Source organism: Leiobunum rupestre, chromosome 5 (genome assembly GCF_980474605.1).
Source record: "Leiobunum rupestre chromosome 5, qqLeiRupe1.1.hap1, whole genome shotgun sequence".
Classification (NCBI taxonomy): Eukaryota; Metazoa; Arthropoda; class Arachnida; order Opiliones; family Sclerosomatidae; genus Leiobunum; species Leiobunum rupestre.
In genome coordinates this window covers 41,199,002-41,219,113 of record NC_143388.1, presented here as the reverse complement: position 1 = coordinate 41,219,113, position 20,112 = coordinate 41,199,002, and the positions used below count along the sequence as shown (strand labels likewise).

Here is a 20,112-nt window from a genome sequence, read left to right as displayed (position 1 = left end):
TAACCTTTCTGTTGAGCAAGCAATCACGATACTCTTCATGGTGCACGTATTTTTTCACGACTCGTTTACAAATTCCTTTAGCCGTTTTCTTACCCCCGCTCGCGGACAGTAACGAATAAATTTTCGGAAGAAGTCCACAAAACTCCTTGATGGGGATACTGGACAGCTCGTCCTTGAATTAACCGAGCACTTTACAATTTGTCAAGCTGAAGAGTGAATGGTCCTCGGGATACGAAGGAAAATCGTACTTATCGGCCTGCGTTGCGAAGTCGGCGTACAGATCTTGGGTTTCAATGACGTAGGTCAGGCTGTCTGTAATAATAATAATTATTATATTTGAAAAGTAAACTATAAATTCGACGGTCACATACCAGTATCCGTAAATAACAGCTTCGCCTTATTTCCGTACCGCTCTCTGATAACATCGTAATGAAACCCGTACATTAGCAACTTCGAGAGTTCCAGAATTGCAAAGCCGGTATAAATTGGACGGTCCAGGGTCAGGCTCTTCTTTTTAAGGTGGATGCCAACAAGGTCCTCGTTAAAAATTGTGAAACGCTCGAATGCGGGTGATTTTGCTTTTTTGGTGACCCTCTCGGGAGTTTGGACCCAACATAAATTTATCCTACTACGTAAATTTTACATTGTTTTTCCTGTAATATAAACTAATAATTATATTTACCGAATTTAAAAAGGGAACAAATACACGTACCAAAAACGGCGTTATTTTGCAACTTCCAGAATTCTCGTTTAAAATTGTTAGTTGCGGTTTTTCGCTTCTCCGTATTGAAGTTAATGTATACACTTAGCCACGTCCCTTGCTCAAATGATAGTACTTTATGAACTTTTAAAACTTGCATTCCTTTGGCGACGTAATATTTAAAATTCCGGTAGTGGACAACGTAGTTCTCCTTGGTGTTTAGGTTGGGAACGAGCTTAGGTAGACTGTCTTTTATCGGAATTTTCAAGTGTTGGAGTTGAGCTATAGAGTACGGTGAAAGTTCCGCCGTTAAGATTGGACGCTTTTCCAGAGCCAAGGGATAATCGCTGTGCTCGTCATGCAGTTCACTGGGGTAGGCTAAATCCACCTCAAGAATATAACCTTTCTCGTCGTCGTCAGGGTGATTCAGGATATTTTGTAGATTTTCAGTACACCACTCGAAGTTTTTCATTGGCATCGGGTCATTCATGACCGTACCATAAAGATTGTTACAGTCTATGAACGATAAAGGACATAATTAAAATACAATTAAGAAATGAAGTTTAAAAAAAAATGGAATAATTACCGAGAAACGTAATGAACGTGTCGGGTTTTGTAATATCATATGTGTCTGGCAAATAAGTGTTATTAGCCTCTGCATGACAATGTGAAATCATCGATACCCCAGCCCATATTCCCCGCTCGATCATTAAATGCATATCGATGTCTAAAAGGAGATCAAGTTCCACACCCGTCATGTAAAGCGCGCTTTCCCAAGCAAATCCCGGTCCCGTGAATGCGTGCGCAGGGTCTAAATGGTAGTACTTTAGACAAATGGTTTGAAATGCCTCGAAAACATCTGCGAGTTGTAAACAATCGAACGTCACATAAAGATCGTGATATTCTCCTATAAAAATATAGTGAAAATTTATGGTGCAGTTGTTGTAGAAATAAAATTTAAATAGATTTTAGCAAGGTTCTTAGTGCGAAACGTAGTTCACACATTTCTGGCATGTTGATAGTCACTCTCGCTTATGAGTTCCTTAGTGAGAACATGGAAGAAATACTCCTTCGGTGGTAGGGTGGTCTCCTTAAATTTGTGGTCGACAAAAACGTAGGGATACACGCCTTTTCGAAGAAGAAGCGTAACCTCATCCAGAGCAAAGTTAGAATTCAAAATCGGAAATATCGAGGGACCCCCCCCCCCCCTCCTTTGCCAGGTTGGAAACGAGAGTTTCTAGAAAGGCAGGAAGAAATCGCACCAAATCAACAAATCGCAATTTACCAAGGGAAAAGGAAATGTATGTTTCGGAATTAGTTGGAATGCAGTTGATGTCTTTGTCTTTGATAGTTCCGATGTGCTGCATTATCAAATGCGCATCGTATGAACTTAGATGTGTACGAAGACTGGAATGTCCTTAGGTTTCAGGTTACAGCTCTGATGGGAGGCTCCACGATATAGACCGTCACGTCGTAATGATCATGGTCACGAACCTTCTAGAAAATTCAGTGTCGCTCTATCCCCTCTGAAAGTAACGGGTTTACTAGGTTTACCTACAGAAGAAAGGCGTGTTAATAAAAATAATAGTAATAATAATAAAAATATATTTATATATAGTTACTTTCGGGTCCTACAATGACGTAGCTTCATCCACACGCAATATGGAGGGACCACGTTGTAGTGCTGGAAAGTGTATCATCTGGAATACACGTGTACGTCTTCGGAAGAATCGTTTTAAAGTTAGCGTAAATCGTATATGGCCCCTGAACATAAAGACATATAGTTCCCCTTTTAAAATTTTTTAAGATAATTAGTTAATATTACTTTTTGACACCATTTAAGAATTGGGTTTTTAATTGGCATGTTGACTAACTGCGGACCATGGACTTTGCAGTTATTTACGTGTAAATGATAGTTAGTTTCGGCATTCGTACCAGCGAAACGACGGCGGCAATAGCGACAATAGTATGTTTTCCTGCAGTTCTGGGTATGGTCGCTAAGGAGGCGGTTTAAGCTCCTTATTAGGCAATAATGAAATTTACAACCCTTCGGCTAGAGGGAGTAAATCTATTTGGCGGGCTTCATCAACGATCTGCGTACTCACGTAACGCGGGAAAACCACTCTGTCAAACGCGAAAACGTTGATGGAAAGATAATTGTTTATCTCGAAATTCTGTATCTTGTCCGAGTTTACTTCAAAAGGAAATTTCACGTTCGAAAGATTTAACTCGTTCTCGTATCGCAAGTTATTACGCATGAGATTCGGGTTATGATTTACCGGATATAGTTTGGCTAAAATCGACCAAAAACTCTTTAGGTCATTGTTTTTCACGTTAATGATAGCCATTTTGTTGGCAAGTTTTGCTGGCGTTTCAAAGAATGAACCACCCACTAGAGGCGCGTAACTTATTATTTTGATTTGAAGGAAAAGAATGCGGTCTAAAACCCATCCCGATCCTTGATTTTCGAATTCCGCCATGGACTGCACTATTTTTTGTATACTTTGGGATATTTGACCACTGATCACATCCAGACTTAGACAGGCGTACGTCAATCCCCGGAAATAGGGCATCACTTCCGCCAAGCCGTAAGCTAAGGGACGGGTGTACCTGCCACGAATGGTGAGATAAAATTTCACCCCTTTCTTGATTTCTAGTTTAGTTTTGATGTACGATTCGATCGCTTGTCGATTACGATTGGTGAAATGTTCGGCGTCTGTTTCCACTCGCGAAGGAGTAAAGCGCTGGTGTTTCTTCAGTCCTCGGGCCTCAGGGTCTTTCTCGTGACGATGGGAAATGAAGATTTTACCGTGCATATAGGAAATTTTCCGTTTATTTCTTTTATATCCATATCCAAAATTCTACGAATAATAACTTGTTTGTTGCATATTAAAACGTATAATAGTCGTAAAAATATCCATAAATTGTAAAGTAATCGTTAAAAAAATAGTTGAAGACAAATCGAAATATTTCAATACCTTAAAATTTTGAGGTACAAACTTAGCATTAAATACACCTTTAGTTATAATTGACGGTTTTCTATGAGAGTATGGTTCCACGAAAAGATTTCAAAAAAATATTTATCTATCAGTAAATTAATTATAACGAAATAGTACTTACTTATTCTGTCGGTTGGACCGTCAGAGGCTTACTGGGCGTATCATTCAGAGCGAGGGGCCTCTTTTTTTATTCGAGATTGTAACGTGTGGGACAAATTCAGTCCGCTCTTCCACCTGATTAATCAGGGCGCGATATGTGTAACGGCCACGTCTACGTGGGGACAGGAGTGGGACTCCCGTGGCGGAAGTATTCCGACCACTCGTTGAGGGAATGGTGGTCGTCCTCACACGGCCATTCACAAACTCTCTCTCCCAGCAGTACGGCACTTTTCCCGCCTGGGGCCTCTTTTAAACAAAAAATCGAGTCTTTGTTCGGTCGCTAATTTACGGTTGGATTTTGAAACTCTCAACAAAAGGCTCGACCCAATCATTTTCTCGCCTCCAATATTATGTACTGTCGTTACTAGAGTGCTTTATCTCTGATACCTTTTATTTGACTCGCCGTCCAAGCCGCGTACGTGCATTTCTAATTTATTTTGAAGAGCGGTAAACCTGGTGAAGGGGACATTGGAAAACCTTTAAGCTGAAATTATAGCCCTGGAGGTCCCCTATATATACGATTAGGAATTAGAAAAAATAATCTCAAAATGTGCAATTATCCGATGATCCCAAGATATCAAAAGATCTGGAAATAGGTATTTTGATAGGAGCCAATCATTATTGGGAGTTATTAAAGGGGTTAAAACGAGAGATTAATTCGTTTCTTGGAAGTCACAAAACCCATTTAGGGCTGGTGCATTTAAGGTCAGAAATGTAGACCGTCGAATTGAACAAAAAATCTCGTGACCACTATGTCAGTGCCCTTGGTCTGAAGAGAAGAAACAAACCTTATTAAATCATTTTGGACTTGGAAAGTGTATGACGCGTCCTCTGACGGGTATGGGCTCCCTTCTTTAAATTAATGCTCGGCACCTGGCCTTGTCTTGATTCCCGATATCCCACTTCTACTAACAAGATTTAAAATAAAAATTGCACAAGTCGCGAATATTGAGTCCCCCTTTCTGGAAGTAGCGTTAGATAAAACCTAAACCGACTCGGTTAAATTTTTTGGTTTAAAGGAAGAGAAAGGTGTTAACAAACCAATGAAATGTAACCCCTTCGGAGTTAAGAATAGTCGGTTTTTGCACAATCAAGTACCATGTCCGAAATTCGGAAAACGTCCAAATTTTAAAAAACTATAATAATTATCATCAGCTTGGCTAATACTCAAGGCACCACCTTAGGCCTAAGTCATCAAGCGAATTTCAAAGCCATTAATTCAGGTCGCCGGGATACAATGCGTAGGAGGGTGGTAACAAGCTCTTCTTGTCACTCGAGCCAACCGTTCCCTATAACCTTTAACCTCAACAAGTTTTGATGGAAGGAGAAACCGAGGAGCTCGAAGGAAAGCCCCTTAAACCTGTGGGGAGAGAATATGAAAACTCAGGGCAGAACTAGTGGTTTCGAGTTTATACACAGTGCCGCAAGCTGGGATTAACCTGGCGGCTGCTCTTGCTGCGAGGCAAAAGTGCTAACCACTCCGCCAGCCCACTAACATCGGCCCTAGAAACTTCGATAGGTGCCTTGAGGCTCATCAAGCTAGCGGGTATGTGGTTCCGGAAATGAGGAACTAATTCGGAAAAGTTCAGAGAACTCTGAAAACAAAATTAGATGACAAGGGTTTTCTTACTTATTTAACAGACCAGAGTTAACGACGAAAATTCAATTAAAGGTCTAAAATAGAGCATCCAAGAGGAGAGCTTCTCCTTTGAAATGAGTACTTTAATTGAGATAAGCAACAATTTTAAATTAATTAAATGACATCTTTGACCCAATTGGTTTTTTAGCACCGTTTACTATTACAGGTGAAATGCTCTTCTAGTTATTGTGGGAATGGGACGATCCTCTCTAAGTTCATAAAGCGAATCGTTTTAAAAATGGTTACCAATAGTTTCCATTATTGCGAAGCATCAAAATTAGAAGGCATTACTTTCGGAAAAATGAGCGCGAAATAACCATCGAAGAGCTACATTGTTTTGTAGACTCTAGTAAGAAAGCCTGTGCCACGGCTATGTCAGGTTTACTTCTGATTGCAATCAAGTAGGCGCCACCCTACTTGACCAAAATGAACCTTCGTCCCCTTTTAAATTGGTTCTTGGTCGTAGAGTTACCTCTCTACCAATCTGACGTTCAGATGGGCGGAAAAACCATCTTCGAAAGTAGAACTGACTGAATGAATTAAATATCGGGAAAGTTAAATTACAACATTATAGGTCCAATCGCAACTCGAGTACCTCATGGAACTACGGTCTACCCGCCACTCTCAGAATGAAATTACAAAAGCTTGTTTGGCATCCGGGACGCGTTCCTTATCCACGAAGTTTAGCTTCCACTGCACATGTGGAAAGTTGGTGAAGTATTAGAAATTGTAATAGACCGAAATAACGATAATCAAATTAAATCTTGAGTAGAAAAAACTTCGAAGGTGTAAAGTCTGACTGTAGGTTCAATAACTACTCAGTGTCGGTAACTAAGAAAGAATTGAAAAACAAATGAGACATGTTTGTTTTAGCCTCTACGCATCATCATCTTTCCCTGCTAAGATGGCTCATCATAGTTGTCGCTGAAAACGTGGTTTATATAAGTGAAATGTATACAGTGAAAAGGACATAAATTAGCAATGCATCTCCCATTTTGTAAGGATTATGGCAACTACATACAAAGGTTAATTCTAGCGATTATAAAATTAGATTTCTTCAAACAGCCGTTTAAGCTTTATGTGTCTTGGATTCTTACGTTCTTGAGGTTTTTGAGTAGTGGGTGGTTTTTAATCTGTAGCTCCATGTGAAGTAGATGTGAAAAGATTACAAAGAAAAAATATCATGTTTATTGTTATATTAAACAGATACAAAATAATTTAAGCAATACATTTGGGGGGAAATACTGAAGTGTTATTTGGCGTAAAAGGATTGAAAATGAATCAAAATGTACGATATGGTTTCAATGCTTAAAATGTATATAAAAATTTAATGAAAACAAGAACTTGCGCATAAGCCTTGGCGCATGTTTATATAGTTAAACGTATTGTTAAACGAGGCGCGTGTTAAGAGTTAAGAAGCTGAAGTTTGACCCTATGCTTAACTCTTTAAACCCGCACCTACATTTGATACTATTTTTTAACCATATTAACATGTTCCAAAGCTTATACCTTATAGAGCTTATACGAATTTTCGTAGTACCATGCGCAAAGGCTTATAGAGCCTACACCAATTTTATTCTGTAGTTTGCATTGGATTTGAGATACAGTTAAAAAGCTGTTTTAAAAGGGTTAGGCATAGCGTCAGACTTTGTAGCTTCTTTATCTGTATTCCGAGTTCTTAAATTCAATCTATTAATAACCCATTCCTCGGGAGATAATTTGGGAACTTTTCGTACTCGGCTTTAGGCAAAACCGTACGTCAGCGGTAATGTGGTTGATGCGGAGCCCAAGGGCCCCTTGTTGTTTTAAGGACACTTAAACCTGGCACAACATTAGTGATAACATTAATACGTCTTTTAATAAATAAATTAAATTTTGAAGTCACTCAGTTGGGTAATAATTAGAGGTCGTAAATCAACGCCCACACCATGTAGAGGTATGGCAGTAATAAAGATTAAAAACGAATCGAAATTTTAAAGTCAAACGGATCCAAAAGTATTGTTTATAAGTTATAAGGGGTGGTCTGATGAAAGCGATTGTAAAATCGCCGCTAACTACTTTTATCTGTCGGAACTTCGCTTTGGAAATATAAAAAAAAACCTTGCATTATTCCTGGAGAAAACTTATTATTAAAAAGATATGGAAGGTGTGGCAAATGTGGACGCCAAAAACGCGAACCACTACACCACACCTTTTTATCGAAATCATTAGTTTCACTCGATCTATATATCATGTGGAACTAAAAATTAGAAGAGAGTTTGTGTAAAAAATATTGATCATAGTATTTTTAATATAAAAAAGGGAAATATTTGATTAATTTGGAATTTAACTTACCTTTGTTTAATAAAATCCATTCATCAATATTCGAAGAATAAGTGCCATAGCGTTTACTATTGAATTTTTAGAAATAAATGTAAGGTAGATTTAGAAATGAAGTGCTGGAGTATGAATTTATTTCGTTATAGAAAAATGCACCCCCCCCCCCCCGAAAAATACGTTCTTCTTTTGCAGGACTCCCCTCAATAAAAATCGATAAGAGAAATCCAAGATCATTTTGAGGAACTATTTGGTCAACCAAACCCCTATACCAGGAAACATTGTGGAGCACCGATCTTATTATCCAGCTAGACTGAAGTTAATCAACCTTACTCTGTTGACGAGATTTAAGCTGCCATGAAAGGTGTGGCATTTGATACGGATCCTGGTCCCTATCGGCTATTGAAGAGGTCAATAAAGGAAACAAATTATTGCCATGATTTATACACTTATGGAACAATGTTCTTACGTGCCTTCGTCGTACAAGGTTGCGAGAGCAGTCCCAATACACAAAGGAGGTGACCCCAAAAATTTTAATGACTGCCTGTCAAGCACAAAATTTTCCAATATCAGGATAATTATCGAAAAGGCTTTAGATAAAAGAATAAGAAGGCAATTTCAACCATGCGCTGTTCAGAAGATGTTTGTGCCCGCAGCAGGAACTTGCACTGCACTGTGGTATTTTTGGACGTCACAGAAGCATTCGATAACATTGCTTATTTACATTTGGAAAAGACCTTGGATGTCCTCCCATTTTTGAAGAAGCACCTTGATGTTCTACTTCTCCTCCTAACAGAAAACGAAGTGCAAATTGAAGTCAATCGAAAAAAACTTTAAAGATAAAAATAAAATGGGGTGTTCCACAAGGGGCTCCCATATCTCCTACATTATTCAATATGGCCATTGACTTTATCCTAAAGAATATAACTGAAGAGACGGTGGCCTATACTCACGGGTTAGGCTATTTCGGGGAGAAAAGCCATTATCAGGCCTGGGATTCGCTGACGATACGTGGCCGCGGTTCTGGTGCAAATTATTATTGGCGGCCTTCGGGAAATTGGACTATCTATCAACTGCAAGAAAAGTAAAGGCATACTAATTAAGAATGGACGCTCGGAGTGTATCAAATCGCTTAACGGTGATTTGATTCCAACTATTAAGCGCGATGAATGGGTTAATTACCTGGGAATCGATTTTAAGAATGAGGTAGTCCTTGATAAATTCACCGAATTGAACTGTGTCCAAACATTCAGATTTGCTGACAAATACTCCACTGCTACAACCAAGTCAGAAGTATAACACCATTAATCAATTCGTATGGCCAATGGTTGTTTATCCTTTGCACAATGCCCCGTTGAAGGTCTTAGATGTCTCTATTAGTGGTGCGGTGAAACAAATAATCATGATTTCTTATGATAGTCGGGATGCTATGATCTACTCTCCACGACGACTTAGGAGCCTAGGAAGAGTCTACGCTTCTTGGGACGCCTACCTCCAACAATACAGCATCGCCATGAAGCTGACGAGCATTGGTGACCCAGTCCTACATTCCTGTTGGGAAAACCTATATATTCAAACAAGCCCAACGGAGACCTACCTTCTTCACTGAAACTAAGAGAACGGTTAAGAAAAATTGCATTTGAGGAATGGTCGAACCTTCCATGCAAAGGTCTTGGTGTTCCGCAATTTGCCGAGTATCCACAAGTTGATGTGGGGATGACGACTGGAAAGGTAATTTCTTAATCATAGTGGACCTGCGCCATCAAAATGAACTCCAACTGCTGCGCCACTCGGGAAACAAAATTTTGTTCTTACAGCACAACCTCATGTCGGTATCCCATCTGCATGAAGAAATAAACGCTTTTTCACGTGCTTCAGGACTGTCCCCATTGTAACAAGTTTGGCATCGCGAGACACAACCAAGTGTTCAATTTGATTGGAGATAACAGTCTAGTAGGAGGGTCATTGAGTAGGAGGGATGAGAACGGCAGTAACAAGCGAACCGATCCAACGCAGCCAATTGCCAAAGTGCCACATGGTTATATAACTTATCCAACAGTTCGTTTGAGCAACACGCTGACCAATCTTACCTTGTTAACAGAGTTAAAAAAGGATTATATGGTTTTAACGTATTTCCGTGAAAAGTACCCCGACGTAGTCAAATGGGAAATTAATGGCATATTTGCAGAAACTCGCGGTACTATAACTTCTTTTTTATTGGATTTTTTATGAAAATTCAAATAACCAACATCCGTCTAGCGTGACTCGTTTAATTTGCTAAATTTGCATCTAATATCATCAAATACATTTAGATGAAAAATTTTCTTGCCTTTAACAAAGTTATTTGATAACTAAACTATACACTGCGGAAGCAACGAATGTTAAGTACATAGGCAGTTCTATTTTCAACAAAATAGTTTATCGGATCTCTCCCCCTAAAGAACGTATTCGGAAGAGTGAGGTTTTGTGAAATTTTATCAGCTGTAGATAATTGACGAACGTCCTTCGAACGCGTGAAGGGTCTAGCAGCATGGCCAATGTTGTTTAAAATTATAAATGAATCCAACGAGCTATTGAACGGGGGCTGTGCTTGGTTTCTTTTTTGAAGACTTACTTCAGTCATCGGCGAGGCTGCCCGTTTATGAAATACAGTGGCTTATGTACGGCTTCATTTCGCTTCATCGCTATGGGATACGCTCATCATTCCACCTTTATATCAGTTTATAATTGATTTAAAAGGCGAGCACACCTTTTCCTAGTCTATAAGTCAGTAAACCCATTCTGAATAACATTAAATAACCAAAACTGGTATGATAAATCGACCCCATGTCCTTTAACTAAATTTTGGTTTAACAAAGCACAGAGGCCTCTTAGGCTGAGCTTTATGCCATCAAAGCATTCTCAAGCTTTATGAGTTGAAAAGTCTGAGTGCCGATATCGAGGGGCTAACCACTCTTAGAAAATCTGTACACCGGATTACACTTAGATTACCACTGCCAAAGGCAGGGACTTCAAAGATTACGCGTAATCCCATTAGTACAGTCAAAGGTACGGCTCTGTACACCGATTACGCGGAGTGATCAGCCCCTCGGCCGATATCCGTAGAGGAGGTGGACTAAAAATTAATCGTTTCCACTCTAGGCCAGAAATTAAGTAGCAAAGCAACTGAAATGAAAATATTAAATAACTGAAATCGAGCACGCGCCCTTGACTTTTATCAGAGATAATAACTACAAAGTTATCGAACATGGCCCGATGAGAACGTAAATGAATATTTCTACCCGCGAACTTCATGACGAGCATACTTTTCATGTAGTCGCGTTTTTTTGAAATATTCCTTATATGAAGCTTTCTTTGTGTGTTTCAACCAGAATGTATTACTGCTGCGAAAGAAGATTAGTGAAGGAATTCAAACGCTGGCTGTGAAGTGAATATGCCCATCTCTGGAAGGGAGTGTCTTTGGTTGACTAGTTGGTGTTTCGTGTAATGGTGGAGTTGATGTTGGTGTTTGAATGAGATTGGTGCTAGTAGATACTTCCGGCTGGTTATTTCCTATGGTGGGAGATTCCGTTGGCTGCCTCGTAACAGGCAACGCAGCCATTCCACCAGCTGAATTGTATAGGATGCTTTTTAAGGCAGCCCAAAACGGGGGAATCCGCTTCACGTCACCTTAACGTGTACACGATCGGGACGGATCTGCGAATCGAAACTTTAAAGTCACCAATTATTTTTTGGCGCATGATTATAAAATCAACCACTCGCCCGATTTTAATTTGGAGACCAGATTTGGATTCCTTGGATTTCGTAGCACTTCCCACGATATGCACATTTTCCTATTTAAATAGTTAACACCGTCAAACAATTTAAAACATCGAAACACTGTTAAAAATTTCAAGTTGCCCGTTCAGTGGCGCTGCCAGGATTTTTTTCCCACGTAGGCACCACAATTTGGGGCCCCCTCTTGCCCACCAATTTTAAATTTATTTACTTAAACCATAAGTAACATAATAAACATTAGTATGACACTACATACTTACCTAATGCATTTTTTTAATAATGGTCTGTTTCGCCATTGACAACGTAAATTATTATGTAACTAAAGACTAATAACTTCGGCGAATTGCTCTTAGTCTTTGGAAATCACCGAGACCCATTAAAAATTGAAATGTTTTCAAAAATTTAAATAACGCATGGACGCTTACTTTGTGTGAACATATTTATGCATTATTGTATCAGGAGATAAAAATAACTTTTATAAACATTAAACATTAGCTAGTTATTTTCGAATTTAAAACATGTGTTTTCGCTGGTATAAATAACCATCTGAAAGACTGAAACTATACTACTACTATAACTAACAAAGTTACTTTGAGCAAAGATAATTTAAACTCGTACGAGGTTAAATTATCTTTGCTTTGAGGGTGATTCAAAAGTCAGTACAGAAATTTCTGGTGGTTGTAGGGGATGAGCTGAGAAGTATGCAGGTTTTTGTCGCGTTACTCTGCGACGAGTTTAAAGAGCGCTAGAGGGCTTCAAAGTTTGACCTACTAAACCCTGGAAGTAGGCTGCTGTAAGCACGCACCCACGAAGCAGGAAAAAAACTATTCCAGGGCGCCTCACCTACCCATTCGATACTACCACGCGCCTGAAATTTTTTTTTTTATAGATCCAGATTGGCTCTTAATTAGAGTCTCTTCCATTTTGCGTTTTCTCCGCTTTTGGAAACCAGACGGGGTTTTTCTCAAACTCATTTTAAACTAGGTTGTCTCAAAATTTAATCCTACACTATTTAACAATATTTATGATTGTAGACCATTGGACCGAAATCCCATTCGTCCGAATGTACCATTCAACCGAATTCCAATCGACCGAAAACCGCGTTTTGCGCGGTTTTCATTCAATATACCGTTAGTATTGGAGATTTAACTCCAATAATAACAGCAAAGCTACCCTACACTAACTAACTAATGAAACTAGTAAGAAGTCATGATGCAGTAATTAAAATAACGAACGTTTATTAATTAAAACATATTAATAATGAATACTGTACAAGATGGAAGGCATAATTAAAGTGACACACTTATACGCGCCGTGAGCGAATATATATACAAGGTTAAAAAATAGTAAACGTGATTAAAAAATATCTTATTTACACTTGAACATTTTAACCTGTTAGGAAAAAAACGGAACGGAAAAAAAACCGATAACATTCCTAGTAGAAGGAAAGTGAGGGCGAGACGCCAGTCCCAGGTTCAGGTTTAGGTTCGGGATCGATATCCGGGATTTATGGGGTGAAATAGGGGTAAAAACGTCGAAAACGCAATGTATTTATGATATTTTTCGCGACGATTTGTTTTCTCATATATCAACATATTGTGTCCAGGCCAACTTGTTCATTTATCTACGCTTATCTCGAAAGATACTTGAACGTATATCTTATCAAGTTTTATCGTACGGAATAAGTTGAAATGATGTAAAAATTGATAACCTAGGCGACGCGTGCGCAGATTACCCCGGGGGACGCGGTTAATTTGAATTTAAGAGTGTTTTGACGTCATGGAATATTCGTTGTTAAAGTAGAATGGAAATATTTTTAAACTTCATTTTAATAACATTATCACGTAAGTGGTACTTAAATATGCTTGGCACTTGAACCAATCTCACGAGTATTTCTTAAAACGAATATCTCGATCGCGTTTTGTCGTACGAAATAAGTGGAAATTATGTAAATTGTATGATACTTGATAACCTAGGCAGGAAGATAGCGCGCGCGTGCGTGGATTACCTGGGAGGCGCGGATTGCCCTGGCGCGCGGTTAATTTGAATTTAAAACATGGATTCCCTCTCCGAAATAATTCATGTACCCAAAATTGGACCGCAAGTTTTTTTCTTTTTAGGGGAATCTCTATGGGAGTTTAACATTACAATAAAGCTAATAGGTCCAGTTTGGGGAACTTTTGGTCCGAAATAGGGTACAACGGGTCGAAAATGGTGACTTTGGTCGTTTTTAGGGTACTTTTGGTCTAATTTGGTCCATTTTTGGGTACATCAGAAAAGCAGTTGGAAAAACGAAGAGCCTTATTTTTTTTTTCCACCCATCTCCAAACTCCAAATATTTATTGCTTTAATTTATTTATCGCTTCCGTAGGTATAAAATAAGATAAAAACCACTTACCTATATTTTAATTACGGTAAATTAAAAATACTTAATTAGTGTACTACGTTACGTTTAAAAGAACCTTTTGTAACATTCCAATATGTAAATATAAGTAAAAGGATTGAAAAAATACTTAAAGTAAGTGGTTTTACTGATAAACTCTAAAGGAATTTAACTTTGAAGGGTATCTTAGATTATTGTTTTTAATTTTATTCAAGTTGAAAACGTATTAAGAGTCCTTCAAAGTACTATAAAAGGATTTTATTTACGAACTAAATTCATATTTTCTTCAAACTTTCAATTCGCTTTTATTACTATTTAAATACGGTAAAATATAATTCTTATACACAAATATAGTCAGAAAGATACTATAAAACACTAAAATTAAAATTAAATTAAATTTGTGGGGATAAGATTTGTAAATATCATTTTGAAACTAATAACTATCATGTGAGCTCTGTTATTGAGATTGTTATTCCAATAAAGCAATTCTTTGGGTAGTGGGGAGTTTTTCCGGGAATTTTCCCGCATACGAGTGCGTTTACCGCGTATATTTCCGTATAGGGGCGTTTTCCGCGTAGTTTTTCCGCGAATGAGCACGTTTTTCGACACACCAGCGCGTTTTCCGCGTAGTTTTCCGAATTGGGGATCTTGTTTCTTGGTATGTTGATGAAAACTGAGAAAAATTTGGGATATACTGATAAAATATTACTCTTATTGACGGGAATTATCGTCACTGCTTATCGAATGTATAACACCTTTTAAGGAAAATAAATTTTTGAGACAAGGCTGCCATCTATAGAAGCGTTTTACAGTTCATTTAAAAATCAATTTTTTTTAAATCATCATCTCGTTCGTAATTGCCTTTCTATCTCTTCAATTTTAAAAGTATCCTAATTAATTCTATATTTTTAACATTAACAAGTCTCCAAATTATACCAACTTTTAACCAATTTTCCACAATTGTACTAATTTTTAACATAATTTCCTAAATTATTCTAATTTAACCATAAGCCAACTTAATTTCAAAACTATTGTCTATTGATGAAAATTGAGTTTTGTACGTATTTTGAATCGTTTCATTTTTATCGCTAAAATGGGTGATTCCCGGTATCGGAGAGGGTCGTTTTGAGCTTTCTTTCGCTGGATTTCATAAAAAGTGTTGTTTTTCAATTGATATTGTGCGCCCTCTCTGGTGGTTGATAAGAAGTAAATTCCATCCGATATGGTCTAGTGGCTAGGATATCTGGCTTTCACCCAGAAGGCCCGGGTTCGATTCCCGGTATCGGAGGGGGTCGTTTTGAGCTTTCTTTCGCTGGATTTCATAAAAAGTGTTGTTTTTCAAGTGATACTGTGCGCCCTCTCTGGTGGCTGATAAGAAGTAAATTGCATCCGATATGGTCTAGTGGCTAGGATATCTGGTTCACCCAGTAGGTCCGGGTTTGATTCCCGGTATTGGAGGGGGTCTTTTTGAGCTTTCTTTCGCTGGATTTCATCAAAAGTGTTGTTTTTCAATTGATACTGTGCGCCCTCTCTGGTGGCTGATAAGAAGTAAATTGCATCCGATATGGTCTAGTGGCTAGGATATCTGGTTCACCCAGTAGGTCCGGGTTTGATTCCCGGTATTGGAGGGGGTCTTTTTGAGCTTTCTTTCGCTGGATTTCATAAAAAGTGTCGTTTTTCAATTGATACTGTGCGCCCTCTCTGGTGGCTGATAAAGAATATATTGCATCCGATATGGTCTAGTGGCTAGGATATCTGGTTCACCCAGTAGGCCCGGGTTTGATTTCCGGTATTGGAGGGTGTCTTTTTGAGCTTTCTTTCGCTGGATTTCATAAAAAGTGTTGTTTTTCAAGTGATACTGTGCGCCCTCTCTGGTGGCTGATAAGGAATAAATTGCATCCGATATGGTCTAGTGGCTAGGATATCTGGCTTTCACCCAGAAGGCCCGGGTTCGATTCCCGGTATCGGAGGGGGTCTTTTTGAGCTTTCTTTCGCTGGATTTCATAAAAAGTGTTGTTTTTCAAGTGATACTGTGCGCCCTCTCTGGTGGCTGATAAGAAGTAAATTGCATCCGATATGGTCTAGTGGCTAGGATATCTGGCTTTCACCCAGAAGGCCCGGGTTCGATTCCCGGTATCGGAGGGCGTCGTTTTGAGCTTTCTTTCGCTGGATTTCATAAAAAGTGTTGTTTTTCAAGTGATACTGTGCGCCCTCTCTGGTGGCTGATAAGAAACAAATTACATCCGATATGGTCTAGTGGCTAGGATATCTGGTTCACCCAGTAGGTCCGGGTTCGATTCCCGGTATTGGAGGGTGTCTTTTTGAGCTTTCGTTCGCTGGATTTCATAAAAAGTGTTGTTTTTCAAGTGATACTGTGCGCCCTCTCTGGTGGCTGATAAGAAATAAATTGCATCCGATATGGTCTAGTGGCTAGGATATCTGGTTCACCCAGTAGGTCCGGGTTCGATTCCCGGTATTGGAGGGTGTCTTTTTGAGCTTTCGTTCGCTGGATTTCATAAAAAGTGTTGTTTTTCAAGTGATACTGTGCGCCCTCTCTGGTGGCTGATAAGAAGTAAATTGCATCCGATATGGTCTAGTGGCTAGGATATCTGGCTTTCACCCAGAAGGCCCGGGTTCGATTTCCGGTATTGGAGGGGGTCGTTTTGAGCTTTCTTTCGCTGGATTTCATAAAAAGTGTTGTTTTTCAATTGATACTGTGCGCCCTCTCTGGTGGCTGATAAGAAATAAATTGCATCCGATATGGTCTAGTGGCTAGGATATCTGGTTCACCCAGTAGGTCCGGGTTCGATTCCCGGTATTGGAGGGTGTCTTTTTGAGCTTTCGTTCGCTGGATTTCATAAAAAGTGTTGTTTTTCAAGTGATACTGTGCGCCCTCTCTGGTGGCTGATAAGAAATAAATTGCATCCGATATGGTCTAGTGGCTAGGATATCTGGTTCACCCAGTAGGTCCGGGTTCGTTTCCCGGTATTGGAGGGTGTCTTTTTGAGCTTTCGTTCGCTGGATTTCATAAAAAGTGTTGTTTTTCAAGTGATACTGTGCGCCCTCTCTGGTGGCTGATAAGAAATAAATTGCATCCGATATGGTCTAGTGGCTAGGATATCTGGTTCACCCAGTAGGTCCGGGTTCGATTCCCGGTATTGGAGGGTGTCTTTTTGAGCTTTCGTTCGCTGGATTTCATAAAAAGTGTTGTTTTTCAAGTGATACTGTGCGCCCTCTCTGGTGGCTGATAAGAAGTAAATTGCATCCGATATGGTCTAGTGGCTAGGATATCTGGCTTTCACCCAGAAGGCCCGGGTTCGATTTCCGGTATTGGAGGGGGTCGTTTTGAGCTTTCTTTCGCTGGATTTCATAAAAAGTGTTGTTTTTCAAGTGATACTGTGCGCCCTCTCTGGTGGCTGATAAGAAATAAATTGCATCCGATATGTTCTAGTGGCTAGGATATCTGGTTCACCCTGTAGGTCCGGGTTCGATTCCCGGTATTGGAGGGTGTCTTTTTGAGCTTTCGTTCGCTGGATTTCATAAAAAGTGTTGTTTTTCAAGTGATACTGTGCGCCCTCTCTGGTGGCTGATAAGAAATACGTTGCATCCGATATGGTCTAGTGGCTAGGATATCTGGTTCACCCAGTAGGTCCGGGTTCGATTCCCGGTATTGGAGGGGGTCTTTTTGAGCTTTCGTTCGCTGGATTTCATAAAAAGTGTTGTTTTTCAAGTGATACTGTGCGCCCTCTCTGGTGGCTGATAAGGAGTAAACTGCATCCGATATGGTCTAGTGGCTAAGATATCTGGCTTTCACCCAGAAGGCCGGGTTCGATTCCCGGTATTGGAGCTTGTCTTTTTGTTTCTATTTTAATCTTATCGAATTCCCCTTTATTTTGAAGATTACGTTGTTTAGAAAGCGAGATTGCCGACGCCTTTACGGAGAGACAAGCGGTACTTCTTATCCGATATGGTCTAGTGGCTAGGATATCTGGCTTTCACCCAGAAGGCCCGGGTTCGATTCCCGGTATTGGAGGGGGTCGTTTTGAGCTTTCTTTCGCTGGATTTCATAAAAGTGTTGTTTTTCAAGTGATACTGTGCGCCCTCTCTGGTGGCTGATAAGGAGTGGCTGGTTTTCTTGGAGTACCAAAATAAATAGGTGAAAGGTTGCGCAAAAAATATTTCGGAAGAGTTACTAATACCTTTACGTGTTTGCGTAAAAAAATTAGGAAATTATCTTTTTGGTCAGGGTTTCCAGGTTCTGAAACTGAATTTATCATAAAAAGTATCGATATTCCCTAAACATTGTTGCACATTCCTCACGCTACGAAATTTTAATTTTGGACTGTAAATAAGCGTTTTTGCCCTTTTCTGATAAATATTAGGTTTAAAAGCAAGTGTGTATTTATTTAATATGAACATAGTGTATATTCCGTATCGAATTTGGGGCTTCGATCAATTCATCTCATTCTACCCAGTGGCGTAGCCAGGCGGGCAAAGGGGGTACGTGCCCCTCCTCTGAAACGTATGGTTGTATGTATACATTTTTTAAATTTTTATTTATTTTGTTTCATTGTGTGCCGGTTTTCCGATAAATACAAAAATCATCGAACGATGATAATAAGTAAATAAATATATTGTATCTCTGCTCTGACCAGCGCCGCTGTCTCTCTCCTACTAGCCAATACCGAGTAACGGGGACTTCTATGAGCGTCGTCAATTTTTTTCGAATTACTTTAAATTAATGATTAAGCACTTAACAAAAAGCCAATTAAATTGAAAGTTATATTTGGCAAAGGTTTTCGACGTCAGGAATCCAGTGGTGTCTTTAGATATCGCCTAGGACAACTAGTTTTAGAGATATAAAAACACTAAAAGTTATCATTTTCTAAATTTCAGGCTTACGGTTTCAGCATAGACCAAAGCCACGCGATCCGGAACAGATTGCGTTGTGGAAGGGGGTATTGGAGAAGGCAGGAGTAGACGGTAAGAATAAACAGTAAACCTACTCGTTTTTTACATATAATGTACTCGCGGTCCATACCCATTCAATATGGTACCACGTCAAAAAAGTTGGCAAGCCAAAATATACCTTTTCTAGGGATTTTATACTCAAAACTTTGCGTTGCCCTCCAAGCCTAAAGGAGACCCAGCGACCAAGCCTACAATGGTGAGTTTGATCCTCCCTCCCGCGTAACCTTCGGGGTGAGCGAGTTTGAAAAGGGATGTCTAGGGGATATTTGCTTAAACATTAAACTGAGAGTTGCCATTACACGAAACTCAAAATTAATAATTAACATTTAATTAAAGAAGGTAAGCCAAATAAAAACAAGAAAACAATTACAACAACTAAACACATACTGAGCGCTACCGGTTACCAAGGTAACCAAACTAAGCAAAATACTTTTGACAATATGACACTTATGAAAGAATTAAATTTACATAACAACTGATGGCCACAGCCATCCTCCTTATTTCAAAATACTTATTTTGACGGTCCGGATCGGCGGTCTATGTTGGTCGGGGTCCTTAACCGCACCTCTTGCTGTTCCTGATCACGCGCACTTACTCGGTAGCTTCCCCGTAACTGGGAACAACTAATTGAAGCTTCAATGAGAAAAGTCAAGGCTAAGAATAACTTATCACGGGTCCCCCTGGTGGTGACGACCAGCATCACCATCAGGTGTGCCAAAATTACCCCAACCTGTAAACTTTACTGGAAACGACAAGGTCAAATTTTGACTTACGTTGGAAAGAAAACATTAGTACAGAATAAAAATTAAACCGGGCTTCTGAATTAACTAACATTAATACATTTCTAAAATTGGTCGCTACACTTTCCTCGGAAAAGTTTGTCCATGGAGGAAAAATTAGAGGGCCGACTCCGCCTTTGGGTTATGTAAGTGTTTTTCGAAAGGAGATGCTAGCGTCACCTGGCTGTCATACTGTACTAAATAGCGCGGCCAATTTAACTTCTGTTATACCGCCATGGTTTGTCTATGATATGATTTTAGTTTCAATTTATTGAAGTGGAAGTCATTGGCTCAGCTGTGAAAAGATCCACCTGCCAAGAATTTGACCCGGGTTCAAATCCTGTCTACGACGGTATTTTAAATTAAAACGATTAATTATATTTAATTTA

The 20,112-nt window shown here is 39.3% G+C and overlaps 4 non-coding genes across 4 annotated transcripts; all 4 read left to right on the top strand.

Moving 5' to 3' along the window:
* The first annotated feature begins 15,189 nt into the window (after positions 1-15,189).
* On the top strand, positions 15,190-15,261 carry TRNAE-UUC (transfer RNA glutamic acid (anticodon UUC)). The gene has a single exon. It is a non-coding gene; the product is annotated as a tRNA-Glu (tRNA).
* A 610-nt stretch (positions 15,262-15,871) lies between these two features.
* TRNAE-UUC (transfer RNA glutamic acid (anticodon UUC)) lies at positions 15,872-15,943 on the top strand. Its single transcript has one exon. It is a non-coding gene; the product is annotated as a tRNA-Glu (tRNA).
* Positions 15,944-16,043: 100 nt separating this feature from the next.
* Positions 16,044-16,115, top strand: TRNAE-UUC (transfer RNA glutamic acid (anticodon UUC)). The gene has a single exon. It is a non-coding gene; the product is annotated as a tRNA-Glu (tRNA).
* Positions 16,116-17,934: 1,819 nt separating this feature from the next.
* TRNAE-UUC (transfer RNA glutamic acid (anticodon UUC)) lies at positions 17,935-18,006 on the top strand. The gene has a single exon. It is a non-coding gene; the product is annotated as a tRNA-Glu (tRNA).
* The last annotated feature ends 2,106 nt before the right edge of the window (positions 18,007-20,112 follow it).